This window comes from Ostrea edulis, chromosome 7, assembly GCF_947568905.1.
Source record: "Ostrea edulis chromosome 7, xbOstEdul1.1, whole genome shotgun sequence".
Classification (NCBI taxonomy): domain Eukaryota; kingdom Metazoa; phylum Mollusca; class Bivalvia; order Ostreida; family Ostreidae; genus Ostrea; species Ostrea edulis.
The window spans coordinates 2838181-2856008 of NC_079170.1; the positions used below are offsets into that span (position 1 = coordinate 2838181).

General features: G+C 34.4%; 1 long non-coding RNA gene and 1 pseudogene across 1 annotated transcript in view; one reads left to right on the top strand and one right to left on the bottom strand.

Moving 5' to 3' along the window:
- LOC130047668 (uncharacterized) overlaps window positions 1–17828 on the top strand; it is a 129690-nt gene that overhangs the window by 66917 nt on the left and 44945 nt on the right. The window lies entirely within an intron of this gene.
- LOC125673612 (uncharacterized) lies at window positions 12594–17572 on the bottom strand (annotated as a pseudogene).

Consider the following 17828-nt stretch of genomic DNA (forward strand, 5'->3'; position numbering starts at 1 on the left):
ACCCTAAAATTATATAAGATACTAGTACTCTGCTTTTTATAAGGATCAAGGAATGATATTTATATCTATTGATAAAGGTTCGTGAATCTTTAGAAATATAATGTAGTACAATTATACATACTGCTGCAAATTTTAACATTATTTCAACCGTTTCTGTGGATTTTTGGTCGATTGCGTGAATGAAGTTCTAAACATTGTATACAAAAAATGACGATGGCGGACAGTGTATTTTTCCGTAGCGTAAGTAACATTTGTCTTAAATTTGGAAATTGACCAACAGAAACTGTTTATCAGTTTTGCGAATCTGGTGTATCATATCAAGTGTTCCAAACTCTAATTATTAGAAGGCTTAAACACTTTAAGGAAACAAGAGGCCATTGGGTCACATCATTCACCTGAGTCACCTTGGCTCATATTTAAAGATTTTTCCTATATATTCACATGCAAAACTTTGATCCCTATTGTGGCCCCATCCAACCCCATGGAGCCATGATTTTAACAAACGTGAATCTGCACTATGTCAGGAAGCTTTCATGTAAATCTCAGCTATTCTGGCTCAGTGGTTCTTGAGAAGATTTTAAAAGATCCTTCATATATATTTGTATGTAAATTTTTGATCCCCTATTGTGGTCTCATCCTGCCCTCGGCGGACATGATTTTAATGAACTGAAATCTGCGTTATGTCAGAAAGCTTTTATGTAAATTTCAACTTTCCCGGACCGGTAGTTTTTGAGAAGAAGATTTATAAAGATTTTCCCTATGTAAAACTTTGACCCCCACTTGTGGCCCCACCCTGCCTCCTGGGGCCATGATTTGAACAAACCTGAATCTGCATTATGTCAGGAAGCTTTCAGGTAAATATCAGCTTTTCTGGCTCAGTGGTTCTTGAGATGAAGATTTTTAAAGATTTTCCCTATATATTTGTATGTAAAACTTTGATCCCCTATTGTGGCCCCATCCAACCCCCCGGGGGCCATGATTTTAACAAACTTGAATCTGCACTATGTCAGGAAGCTTTCATGTAAATCTCAGCTTTTCTGGCTCATTGGTTCTTAAGAAAATTGATTGATTGATTGATGTTTTCCGCCACACTCAACAATTTTTCAGTTATTGGTGGCACCCAGTTTTTTGTCTTTTGTTTGGTGGAAGAGAGAACCCGGATACAATTAATATACCTGGGAAGAGATCACCGACCTTGCGAAAGTAATATGGGAAACGTTCTCACTTACCGGCGCGAGCGGGATTCGAACCCGCGCCGACCAGAGGTGAGAGGCCGTGTGATTTTGAGCGCAATGCTCTAACAACTCGGCCACGTAGGCCCTCTTTCTTGAGAAGATTTTAAAAGATTTGTCCTATATATTTGTATGTAAAACTTTGATCCCCTATTGTGGCCCCATTTCAACCCCCGGGGGCCATGATTTCAACAAACTTGAATCTGCACTATGTCAGCAAGCTTTCATATAAATTTCAGCTTTTCTGGTCCAGTGGTTCTTGAGAAGATTTTGAAATGACCCCACCCTAATTTTGCGATTATCTCCCCTTTGAAAGGGACATGTCCCTTCATTTGAACAAACCTGAAAGCCCTTCACCCATGGATGCTTATGGCCAAGTTTGGTTGAAATTGGCCCAGTAGTTCTGGAGAAGAAGTCGAAAAAAGTTTACAGACAGCCGGACAAACGACGGACAACAGGCGATCAGAACAGCTCACTTGAGCTTTCAGCTCAGGTGAGCTAAAAAGAGAAAGTATTAATGACGACGAAAAAATAGGATGTCCATAGGTCTTATGGGTATATATCAACACGATCAATACTGATTGACTAATTTCTTTGCGACTTCGCAATAATTTCAAGACAAAAGAAATAGCGCTTTTTGTTTCTTATGATTAGGAGAAGTTCATCCAGTTTCTTTCGTACGTAAGGGTATTGCTGCCAATTGATATAATTTTTTGCTATGTCGTAGGTACGAGATACTAAGTCGTACGAACGAGATACTAAGTTGTACGAACGACATACATATGTAATAAGTCGTAATTACGAAATAATAAGTCGTATAAACGACACATACTCAGTCGTACGTAAGAAACAATAAGTCGTTATAACGAAATATAAGTTGTAGTTACGGGATAATAAGTCGTACGAACGACATAATAAGTCGTAATAACGAGATACTAAGTCATAATAACGAGATACTAAATCATACGAACGAGATAAGTCGTTATTAAGAGATAATAAGCCGTTATTACGACATAATTAAGCCGCATGAATGACATAATTTCACCAAACAACAAATATGGACGGCGTAGAAATAGTTGACAAGCTTGTGAAGTTTTATTTCAAGTTAGGATCTAACCACAAAGAAATTTTGCAATCGCTAGCTTTTTATAATGGGATCGTGATTAGTATTAGAAGCCTGGGACGTCTTTTGGCAAAAATGGGTTTGTTTCGCCGCAAAGGTTATTCGAATATTCTTGCTGTGGCTATGTTTATAACGGAACAAGTTGATAAATCAGGTCAATTACAAGGATATAAACTGTTACACTTGAAGTATATCAAGAATGGTTTTGTTGTGAATCAGGAGAGTGTTCGATTGTTGCTTCAAGTTATTGATCCAGAGGGCGTTGAAACAAGACAGCGAAACAGATTTCAGAGGCGAAAATACTTATGCAGTGGACCAGATTTTGCATAATACCACCTTCACACTCGCGGATTTTTCTTACGAGTCCTTACGGATCTCAGACTCGTAGTCAATCGCAAGCATTCGTAAATCACTCGTCGGTATCCGTTAATAACTCGTCACAACTTGCACACACTCGTAAGGATCCGTGAAAGTAGGGGCAAATTTTTTGACATGTCAAAAAAATTCACGATTGTCCACGGATTTCATTTTCCATAAATAACCCGTAAATAACTTGTAACAATCCGTTAGACTTTAGTATCGTAAACTGGTCGCAAGAACACGTAAACTGCTCGTAAGAATCCGTAAAACACTCGTAAAAAATTTTTTTTACGAATCTTTGCGGCTAGTTTACGAGTTGTTTACGGATTATCACGAACGCCTAAGTGATATTTACGATTGCATTCCCGTCGGGTTACAATCGCTTTTACGCTTTTTCAGAGTCATTACGAACGCTTTACGTATAGACACGATTACTTTACGAGTACATACTTAAACTTTACGATTAAGGAAACGTATGAAAGACGCAAAATCTGATAGTTTCTTTCAGTTGTTATCAAGACATTAAAGAAGTTACACATTAATGTCAGGGCTGCGTTCAAGATCGTAGCGGCTAGCCTAGCTATTAAACGCACTGTATGAATTAACGCTTGTTATTCCTACGTAGGGCTAGAGGACCCAGAGATCGTGGTTTATATAACTTAATATTTTATGATACGGTATAATGAAGATACTGCATGTCTTGTAAATTATGGAATTGTTCTTGGGAAGCAATCTATTTTAGTGTTCTCTGCACATTTTTCCTTTGACTGAAGTGTGACACTTCAGTTGAACAAATTATATTTCACTCAACCTACATGTATGAATGTTTTGTGCCAGGTTTGGTTGAAAGTTGGCCCTTCGGTTCTAAATAAGTTTAAAATCATAAAGTTTACAGATGGACAGATAGATATAAATAAATGGACACCAGAAAGCTTTTAGCTTCAAATGAGCTCAAAACTAATGAAGACCTAGTTCCTGTTCAGCAAGAAGCATTGCTCTAGTTTTCTTTGATCAACTCCCATGAGTACAATCTGTGATTTGAATTACATGACCTTGACCTAGACACCTTGAGATTCATAATACTCTGTCAGAACATAAACGTACTTTGTGTCAAGCATATTGTCACAGTTTCAGGAATATCTCTTGAGAAAGTTTTAAAATCTTGATAAAGACCCAGGTGCAAGATCACAAGCATACCAAGTATAAGCTTGATGTTTTCTGTCATTGTAAAAGTTTTCAATCTAAAATATGACTGTAATCAAATTCTAGGACCTTGACCTTGATAAGAATTAGAATTGGTAAATAGTTCATAGTAAATCATTAAGTATCATACAAGCTTTCATGAAAAGCAAGTTACTACTGCCTCTTGGTTATATGTCTATGCACGGTATAAAAATTCTAATGAACATACTCTCCATCAAAGTTTGGAGAAATTACAAAAGCTTTAAATTTTAGTGTCAAAAGTATTCAGTTTTCCTTTGGAGACATAGGGAATGAAGGTCAGGACAATGCTAAATTCTTGCTCTGTACTGGTATAGTCAAAACCCTCTCTTTGAATATGTAGCTTTTAGTAAACGTAAAAGACTAAAGTGTTCATGAGTGTATTTTTGATGCTTATTATCTCGCTAAGACCACTTTTAAAATATCTCGTCCGTACGACTCACTGTATATCGTTTGTACGACTTATTATCTCGTTATAACGACTTAGTATCTCGGTATTACGACTTATTATGTCGTATGTACAACTTATTATCTCGTTATTACGACTTACCATCTCGTTCGTACGACTTATTATCTCGTCCATACGACTTATTATCTACTTCGTATGATTTAGTATCTCGTTACTACGACTTATTATCCCGTTATTACGACTTAGTATCTCGTTATTACGACATAGTATCTCATTATTACGACATAGTATCTCGTTATAATGACTTATGTCGTTTGTACGACTTTCTGTTTCTCGTACGTACGACTCATCATCTCGAAATTACAACTTATTAACTCCTTATAACGACTTATTATCTCGTAAATACAACTTATTATCTCGTTATGACGGCTTATTATGTCGTACGTAAGACTTAGTATATGTCGTTTATACGACTTATTATCTCGTAATTACGACTTTGTATGTCGTTCGTACGACTAGTATCTCGTACGTACGATATATTATCTCGTAATAATGACTTATCTCGACTCGTACGTACGACTTGGTATCTCGTTCGTACGACTTAGTATCTCGTACGTACGACATACCAATAAATGGATTAGAAAGCAATGGATAATAGTCTTACGTTACCACTTTGCACAATAACGTCGCATGACATTAACCGAAGCGCGGAGTTTGCGCCGAAGTAACTGATCGTGAAATATATAAAAGTGTATACTAAGCTTTTACAAGAATGCATTACATTGAAACTTTCCACACATAAGAAAATATGTCTAATAAAAATTACAATAAAATTCATTGCAATCGAACGAGTACTTTTTGTTATATGTCATTAGTTCATGAACTTGATAATCACTCGTACATTCAGCGAACCGAGATCAATTCTCTATGTACATACAGTGAACCGAGATCAATTCTATATGTACACACAGCGAACCGAGATCAATTCTATATGTACATACAGCGAACCGAGATCAATTCTATATGTACATACTGCGAACCGAGATCAATTCTATATGTACATGCAGCGAACCGAGATCAATTCTATATGTACATACAGCGAACCGAGATCAATTCTATATGTACATACAGCGAACCGAGATCAATTCTATATGTACATTTACCGAGAATTTTCTCCCCTCTTTTTTAAAAAAGAAATCCGATTGTGTTCATACAGCTACTGATAAAAGCGAGTCAAGATTTATCTAGTTTAAACCTATTTGTCCGCGTATAGATATATACGCATTCCTTAAACCTTTTTTTAAAATTGTCCTCAAACGCATTATTTTGTTCATTTAGTGAGAATGCTATTTTTTTCAAATAACTATAATAAATATGGTTTATATTGTTAAATGGTGTCGTATTTTATACTTTTGAGGTTGACTTTGCGTGGATTACTTTGTGATCGATCGAAACTTTACCCACATTGAGAGCGCGGACTGAACGGACTACATGTACATAGACTGACGTCATACTTTCAAATGTAGTTGTAGTAACCTTTCATATATGGAAGAATTGGCTGCCTTCTATATGATGTACTATTTTCTTGAAACGCCCGCTACCTTCATATCCGCATGAACCACCAAAAAAAGCATTTTTTGTTTAAATATACACCGTCAAGTGAAGGCTTTGATACATTTGTACACAAAGTCTACTGAGGTCAAACTGATCCTAACCTGCGCAATGGAATAAGCTACGCAGATATTTCTACCAATATTTCCTTCGATTTTTTAAAAGAAATTTTACAATCATCCCAAGGTAGATTTGATAGGGGTTTAAATGAAAGATCATAAACTAATACGGTACGTCGTTCAAGTTATCATGACATTTATTATTTAGGAATCATATACAATAGCTTTTAAATTGCAGTTTACCGATTTTGTGAAGTACTAATTATTTGTAAACGTATTTGATACTCTTGTCACTGTCTCGATCATCAGGCATGCTAGAGTTAAGATGTGTTTTAAGACGAACTTACAACATATCTTAGTCACAAGTGCGGCTAACAAAGCTATCCTAACTTTGGAGACTTCCTAATCTTCGTCATAATTTTAAAACAACAATGGGGTACATAGGGTACACCTGTTAAAGTATCGATACTTGTAAATATATATGACTTACGTCCAATAACAAGATAATCAAATTGCCAACCACGATTTTTCATGAACTGGGGCTCATAACATAGAGGGTACTTAAGTCTAAGACCGTGCTTATGTAGGACTTAAGTACATTCTTAGACTAGATGCATGCTAAGCTAGGACAATTCGAGCAAAAATTAAGTTTGTCTTCCATACTTTTTACACGTTTAAAGATATAAATTAATGATTCCGGGATTAGCATTTTCTAGGGTACAAAAATAACAAGAGGTACTGTGAGCAATGCTCACTAAGAATACCCCCCGTTTACCCCAATCTCCGAAAGGGTGTTGTTAATAGGTATTAATTACCACTTTCCTGAGTGTAAAAATATGGTATGCCTTTGTAGAAGAAAATGGAAGGTATAGTCCGAACACAAATACATGGTATAAACCTATAATTTTGAGTTCGAGATCAAAGGTCAAGGTCAGAAAGAGGTCATGAATGTACATGACACATCGTCTCATGGTGATACACCCATATCTTATGGTATGACTATGTCAAAACCCTATAATCAATTTTGACCTCAAGGTCAAAGTTCAAGGTCATATAGAGGTCATGAAGGTACCCGACACATCGTCTCATGGTCATACACTCATGTGTCAAATATGGTATGCCTATGTCAAAGAACAAAGAAGTCATGGCCCTGACACAAATCCATTGTAAAAACCTTTAATTTTGACCTTGAGGTCAAGGTCATATGGAGGTCATGAAGGTACATGACACATCGTCTCATGGTGATACACTCATGTATCAAATATGGTATGCCTATGTCAAAGAACAAAGAAGTCATGGCCCTGACACAAATCCATTGTAAAAACCTTTAATTTTGACCTTGAGGTCAAGGTCATATAGAGGTCATGAAGGTACATGACACATCGTCTCATGGTGATACACTCATGTGTCAAATATGGTATGCCTATGTCAAAGAACAAAGAAGTTATGGCCCGGACACGAATCTGCACAGACAGACGGACGAACGGACAGATAGTGATTCCTATATACCCCCCTGAACTTCGTTTGGGGGATATAAATATCAGTTTGTAAAGTATAAGATAAATAGATTTAATATTTATTACTTCAAATAATGGGATTATTTTTTAATGTTAACATTTAATCGAAAAATTCATTATGAAAGCAACTTTAAAAACTTTAATCGACAAGATAAGGTCTTTGTATAAACTGTGTATTTACGAAGATAAATTAACCTTTCTATGATAATTTATTATCATTACATGTTAGATATGTATTAAAATACAAAGGAGATAGCAAGAAAGTTTGTAAACAATTTGATGTAGTTTTTTTGAAAATTCAGTCACAGGGTAACAGCAAACGTCCTTCACATACAGGATATTTTAAATTTTGTTGAGATTTGTTTGCTGGACATGACTTTTGGTGCTTCCATAAGTCTGTAGCTACAACAACGGCCAAACAGTGTGCACATAGCAGGTATTTTTCTTTTTCTTCATTTTTTCTCGGTCTGTACTTTGGTACAGTCCGTGTTCCCTTTTCAATGAATGCTGCTGTCATAGGCGAGAAACGTCTCTGTGACCTGGACTAGTAAATGTCCTAGTAAAAATAAACAAGTGAAATCAAGAGAACAATGACGTATATTTTTGTTATTATAAGAACCTGTGGCTTGAAAGAAGTAGGTACAGTTTCTAAAGTCATTTGGCCCAAAATATCGATGATTTCACTTGGAGTTCAAACCCTGGCATTCAAATAAGGAATGGATTAGCAAACCCCAAATCTGCTCAGTTTGATCAGCAAAATGATTTGTGTCATGTGACGAGAGCTAAAAGTTGGCATAAATTTGCAGAAATGCCATTTTCAGTTAAAATATCCACAAATTCGGGTGATTTTCCTTTCCGAAAACATACAGCGCATGCGTCGAGCAAATTCATATTCAAGTATGTTTTTCATCTTAACATAATTCACAATATATATCATTTTCATTTTGCTCGACATGCGGGTACGTTAAGGCAGGTTATGAAAATTTTGACTGGGATAAAATCCGCGAAACAATGTGACATCTAGTATATCACTAAGTATATATTAAATTTCGATTTTATTTTTTATTTAAGTTTTATTTATGCATAAAATAAACCATGCAGCTACTAAGATCCAACGAAATTCGAAATGCTATACTGCTGTTGTGCAATTTCTGTCTGATCGATATGAAAGTAAACTGATGACGTCATGACTATACATCGAGTGACGTTGACACATGCAAGGAATTTGTTTATATGTGCCATGCAAATATCGACAAAATGTGGAGTATTTGAAATATATGACATGGGATATATGGAATATATATGTAAAACGTTGAGAATTTATTGATATTAAGAAGTTATGTTGATATCTTTCATTGACAATTTTGTTTAACGGAGAAAACATTCTATTTAGCATGTCGATCTGATTTTCCTCTGTCACAGACTGAAATAAAACTGCAAAAGTAGCACATTTGGCCGTATACTTTTAGAGACTTTTTATACACCGTTTGAAAGGTCATAAACTAATCTACACGGTAATTACTGATAGAATCGTCTGTTAAGAAAACTTTTAAAGAAAACTGCATAGCATCAGCCATCAGTGCAAAATGTAAAACATGGGCTAGATGGTTTCGTGTTTAAATGTTCAATAATTATTTCTTATTGACAGTGGTAGGATTCTATCAGTAATTCTGATATACTATGGGTGTTTTACCGTCATTATCGCCAGTTAGACCAATATTTAAATCTTGGGATAATGTGTTACTTTTACATTTTCTATTAAGGTACCTCCATGATCTATTTATAACAGTCATGCAATGACGTCATATGGAAGCGCATGTTTGTCATGTTGTTATGATACAAAATGTTCTCATGTAAACAACCAAAATAGTTTTTAAGAGTTAGTAGCTCCCTCTCTCTGTGTAAGACAGATTTTAAAAATTATGCAGTTTACCAGCATAAATGAAGCATGACCTGCCTTAACATACCCGCGCAAATGCGCACATCTTTTCCTGAGCAATAAGCTGTATGACATTTGACAGTTTTCAGGCTTATTTTGGAAAAATGGCGGGAAATGTCTTATTCATGGTCGCTCCTGTAAATGTTGAGGTTCCAAATTTCGGAGATCTATATGATAATCCACATACTTCACTTGATACAGAACTGTTTTTACAGGTCCAGGACAATCTCAATAGTTTTAGTTATAGGCCTATAGCTTTATTAAGCTTAATGGAAATAGCTTAATTTGTAATTGCAAATGCATAGAATTAAAAAAAATTGATTTGATATAAACATTAACTTTATAAAGCTATGCATTTATCTTAAATTACTTATATGAATATTATTGATAACAAAGAATAGCCTAGATATGTCTACGACATGTACATATATGATGTACATTAAAGTGGTATTCGACATGATTTGAAATTCAAACTGGACTTCTGAATGACTGATGTATTTTTGAGGTACAGATATTTCAATTGTATATCTCTCTAGCAGATGGTGTGTACACAATTGTGTACTTGCGTTAAATATAGGCAGCTACGTGCCTAATAATAATCACATTTGGCAATTAAAGAACAATCTTTTCAGTACTAGGTCAAGTAGCATAAGTGACATGAGGAACCCAGCATGACTTATCATTGCAGATAACTGAGCATACAGTAGTGTGTTCACGACATTTCAAGAATACAGATTTTAAATGGACACCATTAAGAAAAACATTGAAACCAGGCAGTGTTCCATCCATTTTCAACTGGACAGATGAAACAACTCCAAGGCGGGATATATTCAAGCATCCTTTACCAGAGAAAAGAGCAAGGAGGGAACTAACATATGATGTTGAAAATGAGGACAATATGGAGGTTGACACAGATGCTTTGGACAGGACTACAAATGAGGATGGGTAATTTCTATAAAATGTCAATCTATACATTAAGCCTTTTGTTGTCTACCAAGTTAGTCATGAAATTGACAGTAAAATATTCATATGGATTATCAGCACAGACATATAATACAATTTTATATAATTTATTTTCTTTGTTTTTGTTACAAGAAACAATTATCTTTTTCACTGGCCTAAAGTTCTGATGAGGTGTATCATTTAATACTTTTATTCTTGATATGTAAAAGTTTAATGTGAGAAATGTTTGAGAAAATATAGTACTGACTTACTTATATACAATTACAAAATGTATATGACAGGTCATATAAATACTACTGATAAATCAAATGACACAATATTTTAGCTTTTTATTTTCCAGATTTATTACTTATTCAGAATATTTTTTCATTATGAATCATTCTCAAGATGGTTATGCAATTGACATACTTTATGAAATTGAGCATTAGTTTGTCATTGTAAATAGCTATTTTGGATGATTTAACTCACAACATGATCATTTACTGCTGGACAGTTGGGTGCTGGATCATCTAGGTCATGACATGTGAGTATATATATCAATCTATATGTATTATTTATATATATGTATTGAAAGTGTTGAATCAATCTTTTATAAATAGTAAAACTGAGGAATTACAGAAGAAGAGTGAGCACATTAAGGAGTTAGAAGAACTATTAAAGAAAAGGGAAGATGAAATAAGAGGTTTAAAAGACAAAATTGAAATAGAAAGATTTGGGGTGCAAAGATTTTCTGCTGACAATGCCATGATTCTTTTTTATTTACACTGGCTTTGTTTCTTTGTCAATGTTTACAGCAGTTTTTGATTATGTCAAACCAGCAGCTAATTCTTTGCATAGTTATTACTACCAAGCTAATGAGAAGGTAAATGAGCAAAGCATTGTGGGAAGGCAAAGAAACATGTTACTCATTGATGAATTTTTTATGTTCTTGTGTAGACTGAAGTGTGGGCTTATGGAACAAGATCTTGCCATTCGATTTAATTGTCATGTTTCAACTGTTAGTAGGAAGATTATAACCTGGGCAAATTTCTTATACTTTGCATTGGGATGCATCAACATATGGCCAAGTAGACAACAGATAGATGAAAAAATGCCAAAGTCATTTAAATCGCTCTACCCACATACCCGCGTCATCATTGATTGTACTGAGATCAAAACAGAAAGACCATCGTCTCTTGCACTTGGTTCTAAATGTTATTCCTCTTATAAAAGTGCATACATATGGAAAGGTCTAGTGGGCATAGCCCCTCATGGTGCTCTAAGTTTTGTTTCTAATTTGTTTACAGGGTCTATGTCAGATGTTGAGATAACAAAACTCAGTGGTTTGATAGATCTTTTGGAAAGTGGAGATTCTATCATGGCTGATAAAGGCTTTGTTCTTAACAAAGTTTTAGAGGGTACTCGAATCTCAATCAACACCCCACCCTTTCTTATGAGTCAAGGCCAGTTCACAAAGCAAGAAGTAGAACAAACACAAATCATTGCAAAATTGAGGATACATGTGGAAAGACACATCCGTCGGGTCAAAGAGTACCATCTCTTTGATAGTGTTATACCCTTATCAATGGTTGGTACTATTAACCAGTTGTGGACAGTAGCAAATTTGCTAACATTGTTTAAAGGTCCTCTAGTGAAAGATTGGTCTAAGTAGATTCCTTGAAGTAATGCACAAGTATCTTTACAAAGGAATCACTTTTGTTTGCCTGCCTGTCAGTTACATTTTCATTAATGAACCACATTCTCATGAAACTTGCAGGAAGGTCAGTTAAGAGATTCAAAATCATGTACATGTAAAGGTCAAAGTAACCCTAAATATTTATATTACTTAATCATGTATTATATGTAAGTCAAGCAATATGCATATTTCCATAAAACTTGTATGGGAGGTCAATTCTGATGCAATTTATCCCCAAGTGAAGTTTATTAATAAGGTCCTCGTTAATGTCAAGGTTAATAAGGTCATCGTTAATGTCAAGGTCACTAAATGAGTCAAATACTCCACAGTCAAAACCAGTATTCCATAAAAACGAACAAAGTCTTTATCAGCCATCTGAATTTGCTCATGTATTGCCGTAATAATATAATTCCTAAGAATCAACATGTACATTTGTAATTTACTAGTAAATATATTAAGCTTTGACCAAAAATAAAGTATCAAATAGCTGAATAGCAATTATATTTAATTCAAATAATGGTAGAAAAAGAAATCATCAAGCTTTGCTTTCATTACTTTCCAAGTGTCTATATTAAAACAAATCAATTCCAAATGGCTCTCCTCTGAGGTCCACACAAAGAAATGACACCATTCCATTCCTGTCACTGCCATTTGCATCATGACTTGAAAGAAATAGGCATGGTTCTCCTTGAGTTTGTATCCATTTTCATCCTTGGTGAGGTACTGGCATTCTGACAAAGGATTCACTGGACATTTGATCTCCAGGAGTCCATATTTGGGGTTCAGTGTTGGGCAATACACCTTGCGGTCTGGAGTAGCAGCTAACCATGGGGACCAAGGATTCACCACTAATCCACAAGGGTAGATGTTGAGGTCATTGTTCATTTTCTGCAAATGAAATTTGAACTTTTTAAAAACAAATTTTAGAACTTGCATTAGGATATACTTGTATAAGTAGATCCATATATTATCTGACATTTCTGAAGTTATAAGACAAAAAATTTGAATGAAAATTAAACTTTTAAAACATTTTACAGCTATCATCAATTTTCTGAAAAGTAAATTGAAATGAAATTTGTTTTTAGCAAGTCGGTCTAACTATTGTGAGAGAAATATTAAATTTAGGTCTTTATATACCTCAACATAGGCATTTGCTGCAAGAGGCTCACAGGCTATCCCATGTCGCATGCTAGAGGTCACAACCTTTCTAGTTGACTGTAGTCTTTCAACTAGTGGACCATACTCTGAAAAGTAAAACTACATTTCCATCATATTATAAACATAAAGATCATCAAATTAGAATTCTTATCGTTCTAAATTTCATCTGTTTCATTTCAATAGTAACAATACACATGGTGTAATACAGATAACTATCAAATTTGATTCATTGGTGTAAATCAGGGAAAATTACTATAGGATATAATATGGCAAGTTACTTATCATTTCTTGATTAAATATATTACAGAATTATTTGTATGCTGTCCCAAGTTACCTTTCCTTCTTTTTATGATGTCCCCTGCTACTGATGCAGTGATTCTATCCTTTCGAATCCTGTGCCACTTTGGATCCTGGGATTGAAGACGGGTACTTTTTTCTATTTCGAAGCATTCATTCTCTGATAAAGTTAATGATTGGAATTGGATGCTCTTGTTGTAGTTGAGGACTACCTGAAGTTCGTTATCCATGTGATTTTTCATGGGTATATTTGGAAAATCCCCTGCATCCAAAATACTCAATACATAGTCACTGTGAAGTTTTTGTTGTGTGGCGAGTGGAGAGCCTTTAGGGAATTTGCCAAATCTTGTATCCACATCCTTATTTTGGGCACTTAAGGAGACATTAGAGAGAAATAAACATGTCTTGTCCACTACACTTAAGTTCTCACACAATTTATAAACATCAAGTTTCTCTGCACTAGATGGAATTGGGTTGTACAGAGTAGATCTTAGTCCTCTGGTCTGTCTTTGTGGAAATTTTGGGTCATATCCTTGGACTGTGACATCATCGGACACTGACCCAGCAATCCTCTCACCTCTTGGAATGTGCCATGTTTGTGGAAGGGATGTTTTGGCCACATCACATGGAATAGCTGACATTCCAGTTGTCTTCATGTGGGCTATCGAATATAGCAGACCAGTAATATGTCCACAACATCCTCCAGATCCAATGGCACAAGAACAGTTGCTGGCTTTGCTGTCATATGATGGACCATTCCTGATTACAACCTGTAATAACATTATAGAGAAATATTGTACACACATGTAAAAGAAAACACTCCCAGTAATTCTTACAAAGCACCTCATGCATATATACATTGTATAGTAAAATTGAAAATTTTGTTAAAAATATTACAATTACATGAAATTAGATAAGGGCTTTTATGCATGCTTATGAAATGAATGTCTTATTTTGTTAGTTCAGAGAGCATAATTCTGGTTTGTAACTTGTGCAACTATCATGAACCACAGTATATGTGTCATGCTAGAAATTTACTCCCTGAACTCATAACATAAGACACTCATTACATTCAAAAGATATATAACTGATATACAGTAATAAGTCTAAATTGAGAGATGAGAATGATCAAATGAAATAAAATGTGAAACCTGTAAAAATTCACAGTTGGGTGAGATCAAAAGTTTAGTGTCTGACAAAAAACTAAATTCACATAGTTTTCACCAAGACCCCCCCCCCCCCAAACTAAATGATGAATCCTGAAACTAATCAATTAACAAGTAAGAACATATAAGTATAAATAAAACTATATCTTTTCTATTGTTTACTCACACATTAACACTATTAGATGTTCATTAAAATGTAATATTATTTTGTGGTTTTAACAGTCACTCATCCTTTTCCACTAAAATATAATCCATTTTGAATGGCAGAAACTTACAGGATTTTTTCCTTCTTTCCCTTTAATTATTTGAATTTAGATCTTTAACCGACATTGATCTTTTGATCCTGCCCCTTATCAAATGACATTGAAAAGAATATACATGTATACCTCTACATCATGTGGTGCTTCATTTTTCCTTTGTGAGCGATAGGATTTAGCTCGTATCAAGCAGCCAAGGTCTGTTGGGTACACTAAAGAGTAAAGAAAAATCAATTGTAAATTTTCTATGTTTTCATAAGAACATTAGATTTCATATTATTTCTGAACAAAATATAATCATGAACAACTTAATTGTAATCTAATGTGAACCCAAAAAACTAAACATGTACAGAAATAACTGCATAATATACTGATAGATGCATCCTAGTATCCAAACATCCTGAAATCAATTATATATTGTATGTACAAACAATATTACGTATCTTTGAGAGAAAAGCAGTCACTTGATCATGTTGAAAGTACACACATAAAAAATATTTTATTCAAAATCAATGAGATTGGGCAGAGGCACAGCCTATTCTAAATCTCTCCCTAATAAAAAATGAAGTACTGAAAATACTTGATATAAATACATTTATCAGAATCCGCTAGAGCCATTCTAATGATGCAACAGGATAGTGTTTGGAGGGGTGTGGGGAGGAATAATTAAATTGCAGGATCTTGCTCTATGTAAGTACAGGCACATAGAGTCACCTTTTTGACAATTCAAATATTATTTGTTATTTTGTAATCCAAATGAAAAATATATTGGGTAACAACACCCCCCCCCCCCCAACACCCAACACCGCCCGGAGAGTTGTTGTTGTCGGTTCCTTTTTATTTCTGTGCAGAATTCCGGGTAACATCCACACTAGTGGGACCCCTTCCAGGTATCTGGTTAGCTGCACGCATGGCAGATCTCACCTTGAGAGTACTTACACTTTATATACAGATACAGATAGTTTATTGCCAAATAATGGGGCATATAAACATTGCAATTAAGTAAGATATGTTTGATCAACAACTAAAGGTACCAAGGGACTATGCATAGGGAATATGTATACTGTCATATAGTCATAAATATCATTATTGTATATAATCTATTTGCATACACCTTTCAATCATGACAACTATTTGTAAATCATAAAAAGGTAAACAGATTTGATCCACCTCATACCAAAAGTTGGGATTCAAGAATATTCATACATTTGTAAAAAAGAGATTGAAAACCATAATGTATATGTAATGCATGTATATATATATATATATATATATATATATATATATATATATATATATATATACCTGTACATAATATGTAGACTCTCGTACATTTTTAATATAAATATACATATATGTAATATTGGCATATAAACTTTTTTTTATTTTGCTTACTGAGCCTTTTTGTGAAGCCAACAACCCAATCAACAATATTTCTTCTACGATAAATCATTATTCTACTTATGCTTTATATACAGTACCCTGATTAAAAAAAAACAACAATATTTTATTCACTAATACGTGAATGAGATTGGGCAACAGGCATAGCCTATTTCAGCCCTCTCCTGTCACATGTACATTCTCCTGTCACATGTACATATGTAGATCTAATATATGAATAAGAAAATAACCATGAAAGAGGAAAACAATAGTAGAAGTAGAAACGTTTAGTTGCAGTGATGCTTCAAATATTTTTATATTAATTCTTTTTTCCATGATTAGGACTACCCTATAATAACAGCAGTTCAAGTGTAGGTTGTTGGATAATAGCAATTTGTAATATTTTGTATGGCTTGCAACAATGCATTTCTGCAATGTGTATAATTTGGATAAACAAAAAAAAGTAATGGTAGGCATTTTCAACAGAATTAATACAATTTGTACACATTGGAGTATCTGATAAACTGTGATGCTATATAGATCTACTTTCAAGTTAGTTGCATTGTTTCTTAGTTGACAATGTACATTATGTATTATATATATATTGACAGTTTCTAAAATTGAAAAGTTCATTATTATTTTCTTTGCACAAATAGGAATGCAAAAGATTTTTGAAAAAGATTTTCCAGAGGCATTTTAATGTAATCTGGTAAGCTGTTTGCATAATCACATATGCAATATTTGGTTATAAATTAGGGTGTAGGAGAAATTTGGCAAAGCAGAAATTTATACGTGACTTGTTCTTGAAGATCTAAACCTTTAAATGCAAAATAATTGTCGCTACGAAGCGTACGTTACCAAACACTTTAGTGAAAGTAAGACTCACTAACTTAGTGACTAAGGGATCGATCGATCGATCTACCAACCTTTTATATCAGAAATGTATTTCTCACTGAAATACTTGTAGCCTTTGTTATTTCTTTCTGTCCCAGGCTTGAAGATGTCGATTTGATGGAATCTTCTACAAATCCGAATGTTATACCGTCGGGAATAAGCTGCAAATCTCGGGTCGAGTTGTTAGACGCTTTCATATTTTCCGCCATATTGTATATGTTGACAACACCCGATAAACCCGATAGCCTCGTTTTCGGTTAGTTATGAATATTAATGAGGAACTCATTAAGAACGAAGTATGCTATTCAATTAGGAATATCCTTCTGATTTTGTTGACATAGTATACCTGACATATATTTTACTTTCTTAAAACGCTGATTAAGGTTAATTCCAGACACATTTTATAGAGAGAAAATGTTTGGGCCATTTTATGTGTACAATCGTACTTTGTTCTTTGGTATGCAAGTATTTAAACATTAATCTATGCAAGTAAAACGACAAATTACGCATAGCGTACCTAGTTTAAGATTTTTTTGGCATTTGGACCAAGTGGTTAGTTTTTTTATC